The sequence below is a fragment of the Periplaneta americana genome, unplaced genomic scaffold (genome assembly GCF_040183065.1).
Source record: "Periplaneta americana isolate PAMFEO1 unplaced genomic scaffold, P.americana_PAMFEO1_priV1 scaffold_24, whole genome shotgun sequence".
Taxonomy (NCBI): domain Eukaryota; kingdom Metazoa; phylum Arthropoda; class Insecta; order Blattodea; family Blattidae; genus Periplaneta; species Periplaneta americana.
This window is the reverse complement of record NW_027185505.1, coordinates 959,304-966,156: the sequence shown is the minus strand read 5'-3', so window position 1 is coordinate 966,156 and position 6,853 is coordinate 959,304. Positions and strand designations below refer to the sequence as shown.

Here is a 6,853-nt window from a genome sequence, read left to right as displayed (position 1 = left end):
CTAGGGAATCAGCAACCGGCCCTTTTAAGGGCCACAAGTTATTCATAACAGAGTAGATGAATGAAGAACAACAGCGGTTCCCACCGAGTGAAAATTTAAATAATCACCCCGATAACACTTCTAGGATAGATAATACATTATAGGCAGTCCATGGGAGACTTGGATCCACGAGGCAAATTCGTTTCCTTAATAGTTTCGTACGACTTATATGAGAGCGCGGTGTCATTCCTACTCACTTGGCAGCATTAATTGTTGAGGGAAAACAACTTAGAAGGTAACTTGTCGACCGCGGGCATAATCCTTCCGCAGGCCACTACTGAGAATCTGTGGACATACGGGTAATCTATCTTTATTGAAACTCGGGTTCATAACATACGACTGATACTTTATATATCTGTCACGTAATCCATCAAGAGACAAATGTCCCCCCCCCCCCTAGTCAGTAGCGAGCTTCAGTCCATTCGTAGTAGCCGCCGGTGCAAGAAGTGAATTGAAGTTTGTGTGAAGTTCCGTAGTATGGCATGAAAATGATGTCGAAAATCCGACTACAGTTCCACAACCATGTGGTTGAAAGGAGGCTCCGCTGTTGAACAACAATCCACCTGTGGCTTAACTTAGAATGCCGACTAGCTGTTTTATTAATCCCGTGTCAATCCAGCAGTGTGTGACGTTGAAACGTAACCAAACTGCCGTTGATAGATAGATTTATCATCTATCCCAATGACATCCAACGAGCTTGGTAATTTAGGTACAGAGTCTAAGCAGGCAGTTTACGTGTGTGTGTGAGCGAGTGCAGGTTTTATCGAGTGCACCCCAATCCCATCGTCCTCAAGTGCCTACAGATTACGCAGTTTCATCGGCAACGGCCATACCATGTTGAAAATACCGGTTCTCGTCCGATCACCGAAGTCAAGCAACATTGGGCGTGGTCAGTACTTGGATGGGTGACCGCTTGGGAACACCACGTGCCGTTGGCGATTTTTTTTTTTACGTCACTATTTCCAGCGTGTTCTAATAAGACTTATGGGATATTATGTTCCCTTCCCTATTCCAGCTATAGCTTGGATGATGACGCCGCTGCATAATTGTAGAGTAATTGATAATTCTTAAGTACTTGCAGCTCCGTATTGAAACTTATGACTGGTAGCATATTCATATGAGACGGTTCACTTCTCTGCGTTTTCTCGAAGAAGGGAATATGTATTCAGGGGATTGTGAACGTACCTCGCGCTCTCCCTAGAAGTTAGAGACATTTTAGGTAAAGAATGTAATATACTGTACATATATGGCTAATTAAAATCCCATTAGTTACTACATTTCAGTGGGTAGTACAAATTCCATAATGAAAATATCTCTGTCCTAGTAGTTGTATCCTTTAAAGAAGCTCGTTGTTTTCCCATGATGAAGGGCAGAACTTGGTCGGTAGAAATTTAAACAGACTGCATTATCAGACCAGGCGTTATTTCAATATCAGCGTTTAGTTTAGGAAATATAGCAATAGCGGAGTTGGGAGAAGTAGTTATAGCATGTACAGTAAGTATAAACAGTTCGCTGTACTGTACAGTGAATATAAATATTTGAATGTACGATGGCAAAACATCAGACATACAGTACGTAGCTCACATATCTTAAAAAATAAATAAATAAAAATAAAGAAGACATTCTGAGGAGTGAGTGGAAAGTGCATATTATAATGAATATTTTTAACTCTCAGTTGACATTGAGAGAGAAAGCCATGCATCGGGGAACCGGTGACTGTTTTTGCGTTACCTTCTGCTATTGGCGTTGTTGGTTAGTAACGAATGAAAGAGGTAGGACGCGGAATCAAATGTCAAAAAACGATAGGGAAATAATAGTAACTGGTTGTATTTCGATCGAGCTCGGCGTGCTGATTCACCAGTGGGGTGTTTCACAAAGTTTACAATCTTTGGAAATTGTGAACTCTGTTTGTAAACTTCTGTTTCACAATCTTTGTTTGTAAAGGTGGACTGTACAAAGGAAATCAAATCTTTACGAATGAAATTTTGCGCTCTTTACAAGTGATATGTTTGTTTCACAACGAAGGAGTAATTTTACAAACGTGTAAACTAAACTTTACTAGTGAAGTTAGCACATTTTCTACAGTAGCCCTGTTGAAATAGCTTCTAATTGTGAATGAAAAAAATAAACACATATGTATAAAATCAATTTTATAGTAACAGGGTACCATTAAGAATTACACTGAAGCAGTTGTGATGTTATTGAGTAGTTCTAGCGACTCAGACGAAGATTTTGCATTTAGGCCTAACGTAGAATTTTCCGGCCACGTTCGTATCATTGTACGAATATTAATGAAAGGTTTCGAATGAATCCCGCGCTATACTTCAGAATACCGCGTTAGTTCTTATATACGAGGAACGTATTTAATAAATACTCGCACTTAAAGAAGAAAAACTTTGCACCGAAAACCAATCACTTAATAATGCAATGTCGGCATTACTTACGCAGTATTCTGAAGTCGTTCCGAATCCCATTTCGCTGTAATCTCTCCTACAAGATATGGGACATCACATGCAACATCTGAAAGGGAAAAGTGGTGCCCTAACCACAAAGCGAGAACTGCATTGGTTGCATAGTAGCTCTCAGTTCCCTGCGTTAGCAGATAAGAACGGAATTTATAAGATTACAGTGTGCAAAAGTTCACACATGGTAGTTGATGTTGTTACAAGATTGAAAAAACTCGAGGCGGGTTATTGATCACCGAATGTGCTTACTCGGGCAAAGGATTTTTATGCTCCTCCTGCTGGGTTCCCTAATGTTGGCGAGGTTATGGATGAAACAATAAAATATACTGATGGACCAGCAGAGAGCGAAGTTGATTTTAATGGATGGACATGTTAGCTGCTCTATCAACTGCATATAACTACGTGGGTCAAATCCATTATTTATCAATTATTTGAATGAATTTCGCGCTAACTTTCGTCAGTTAAGTCGTAGGCTAATTAATGCATTGGTATGCTCGACCAATTGCATGCCGCGAAACTCCGTTGTCGCCGATGTAGCAAAATCTAAATAAAATATATATAAAAAAATATAAACATGTCCATCGATAGTTCTAAAATTACAGCTACTTTACCTCTGATCCTTAGTGATTTTTGTAAACTGTCGTTGGCGATTTTGTTCAACCAATTATGCGTATTTGTAAGTTTGTTTCGCCGATTTTGTAAAGTTCGTTAAAACATACAAGTGAATAAGATTGCATTGTGAAACACAGTTAACAAGCATATGTAATATTTCCGTTGTTAATTGTATATTGTTAATTTGTAATTTGTTAGCGTTGTGAAACATGCCCCCATTTACCTTTAGAGGTAATATCTACATTAATATTTAGTTAAAATTTAAAGAAATTTTAAACGAATGGAAGCTGCATTTTAATTCACCCCAAATTACTATGTTCCCTTTCAGATTATCAGCTGTTGTTGTTGTTGTCGTTGTTGTATTGTAAGTTCTCACTTATTGTTAGCTAGCCGTACCCGTTCGCTCCGCTCCACCTGTTAGAAATAAATATAAAGTAATTACATAATTAAAATAGGACGACTGATCCATGGAACAACTTTTACAACAGCGCAAGATAATCTGCTTCGCATATTACCCAATTTTTTTTTAGCACTGCATTTATTGCATATATATTTTATGTATTTTAACACGATTCAATTGAGCATAGTTAAAATATGAATTATTAAAATAATGGATTGCCAAGCTAAAGTACTATTACTGCATACTAAATCAATACACTCTCGTTGTTCGTTAATTCTCTGAGATTAAAATGCGTGTACATAAATATTATTTTAAGAAATACAGAAAACGAATGTACAAAATAGCCTATCAAATTTTCTGTGCATAAGAAGCTATTTTAATCTTACCTGTCCTCGATTTACTCAGACGTTACTGTAATAACATTATAGCATTATGTCCATCTAGAGAAACTACAGTTTCCAATGGTGAAATAATAACTAATTATACAAATCAGTTAATTTACGAGCTTGTGATATTACTTCATACAAACACAGAAACATTCCCTGTAGGCTATGTTTAATAGCTTTCGATTGTTTGTTGATGTCCAAGGCCCCTGTTTCGATTGTTGTTGTCCAAGGCCCCTTATAGACGAAGTCATTTGTTCTTAATTCATTGCACCGTCTTAGATAGCGTTATTTTAATTTTAAAACTCATTTATCTCATTAAATATCAGTCCTATCAAAATGTTGTAAAAAAATAAAACTTAACGGAAATCATTTTTAAAGGAACATCTGTTATGTAACATTTTTTCTCAAATATCAATAATAAGCGAGATATTTCGATTTATTTAATTAAGGCCCCCTTATAACCCCCCTTTTAAATAAAGTATTTCGAATGCCATATAGCCTAAAATCTAAGTTACAACAAACTTAATTTATATTCCAGTTTTCATATAAATCGGTTCAGCCATTATCGCGTGAAAAGGTAACAAACATACAGACAGACATACAAACAAAATTTTCAAAAATGCGATTTTCGGTTTCAGGGTGGTTAATTATATATGTTAGGACCAATTACTTTTGGAAAATCGAAACTTACCAGAAAAATTTCGGCTACAGATTTATTATTAGTATAGATAGTACGAGATACGACCGCAATTTTGTACGACTAGTGTAATGAAGGAATGCAAAAAATTATTTTGGAACTTTGCAATGTTAGTCTATCATTAAAATAAAATTAAATCTTAATTCGTCCCTTTTGCAGGAGTCTTCTTCATCCAGTATGTTGTTGGCTGATATGGAGGAGGAGGGGGGGGGGACATGCTCTAAAGGGATAAAATTTGCTTAGCAAATCGATATGGTGACTAACGCTTGCAATGCGTCATAGCTATAATTGTACTGCGCGGTAATTTCAGAGTAATAAGAGTTCAGTTCAGGGATCTGCTAATTTCTTCATATTGTGTTCGGCAATGGAATAGTACCGCAGTAGCATTAAGAGGTTTTTATAATTTGAACTGATATGTGCAGGTATATTGACCCCCCCCCTCCCACCGCTGGCCGACGCGGACTGCAATGACAACAGTAAGCCACACGTCATACGTAAGCCTTTCTTCTTCTTCTTCTTCTTTGCTCGCCTGGCAAATACAGTCTTGGATTTCACATATTCAATTTTTCACAGTCCCAACTCCCTTGCATGGACGTGTTTTCACGTACCTTTAAAGTTTCTCCTCTCATTCATTCAGTCTATTCGCAAGCCTGAGGGTTTTCCGTGGTTTTCCCTAAGGAGCTAAGACAAATGTAGGGATGAGCCCAGAAAGAAAAGGGCATTCACTTCCTTAGACCCTGGTAACTGCTCTTTCTAGAGGAAGGAGGAGGAGAAAGAAACCCCCCCACCCCCACCGACGTGGACTGCAATGACAACAGTAAGCAACACGTTATATGTAAAGCCTTTATTATTATTATTATTATTATTATTATTATTATTATTATTATTATTATTATTATTATTATTATTATTTACAATGGGACTAAAGGTGGTGTAGATACACTATGTCAAATGTGCCACAATCTTTCCTGCAATAGAAAGACGAGGCGCTGGCCACTAGCAATATTTTACAACATGCTAAATATTGCAAGTATAAATTCATGGATAATTTATAGTTAGAAGAACTCAGAAAACAATATCAAGAAAACAATTCATTTTCCAATTGTGTGAAGAGCTGACAAAACCGTGGATGCAGCACCGCTTTGCACGTCCTACTTTACACCGATCTCTGCGGGCAACAATTGAAGAACATCTGAACATTGCTGTGCAACAACAATGCCAGGTAATGCAGCCAGATGGTGAACGTACTGTTTGCTATAAATGTCCTGCAAAGAAGAGGAGAATGATGACAACATTTTGTGGACTTTGCAAAAAGGGGTTCTGCAGAGAACATCGCGCTGTTGTTTGCACTAATTGTAAATAGGACAATAACATGAACGTAAAGACTTTATGACAAACTTAAAATTAAATGAACACTAATGGCTACGAAATGTGTAAAAGTTGTTAAATGTGTGATATTGAGTTGATTTCAGTTAATTAAAATGTGAGTAGTAAAAATTACGAATGCTTACCTTTAACATGAGTACAGTGATGATTACCTGTCTAGGGTTAAGTAGTCGCGTGGTGAGTTTAGGAATTCCCAGACCACCTCTAAGATTGTTTAAAATAAAGGTATTGTAATCGTACGTTTCTGTCTTTTGTCAATAGTAACGTTGACCTTTCTTTTTCGAGAAAACAAAATCTGTTGTACAGTTAAAGGTACTGAAATAGTAAGAAATTTTCTGAAATCCCCACGCGTTTGCAAGTGTAAGTCTCTGTTGTAACCTGTTGATTTACGAGAGACTGTGTGTGCTTTCGTACAGTGTTTCTAAAATGTGCAGTAACGAGTCAGAAATCATTGGAATGTAGTGTAGGTGTGTTTGTTATAACCGGGAATCAATCCGCAGTACTTGACCAATCAACTACGGGAAATATCAGAAAAATTGGCAGGAGTTAGCAAGAAAAACAAAGGTAAAATATCACGTGAACGAGCACCGATACCGAGCACTATGTACAATATACCCTAGAGAAAAAGACAAGAAAACAAAAGTCAACCGCTGCAAGTGTTACGAAGTGGTGTGTGAAACATATAATGAAGAATGTCTGCGGGAAGCGCATCTAGTGAGATAAAGGGTGAAATGGAGGATTCTGCTAAAAATAAAGAAAGGAAGAAAAATGTTTACAGTTAATACAAGTATTGTTTTCTCTTGTGGGTTTATGTTTAGTATAATAGATGTGTGTGTGTGTGTGTGTGTGTGTGTGTGTGTGTGTGTGT

At 37.2% G+C, this 6,853-nt stretch overlaps 1 non-coding gene across 1 annotated transcript; it reads left to right on the top strand.

Moving 5' to 3' along the window:
- The first annotated feature begins 858 nt into the window (after positions 1–858).
- Positions 859–977, top strand: LOC138693857 (5S ribosomal RNA). Its single transcript, XR_011330543.1, has one exon. It is a non-coding gene; the product is annotated as a 5S ribosomal RNA (ribosomal RNA).
- The last annotated feature ends 5,876 nt before the right edge of the window (positions 978–6,853 follow it).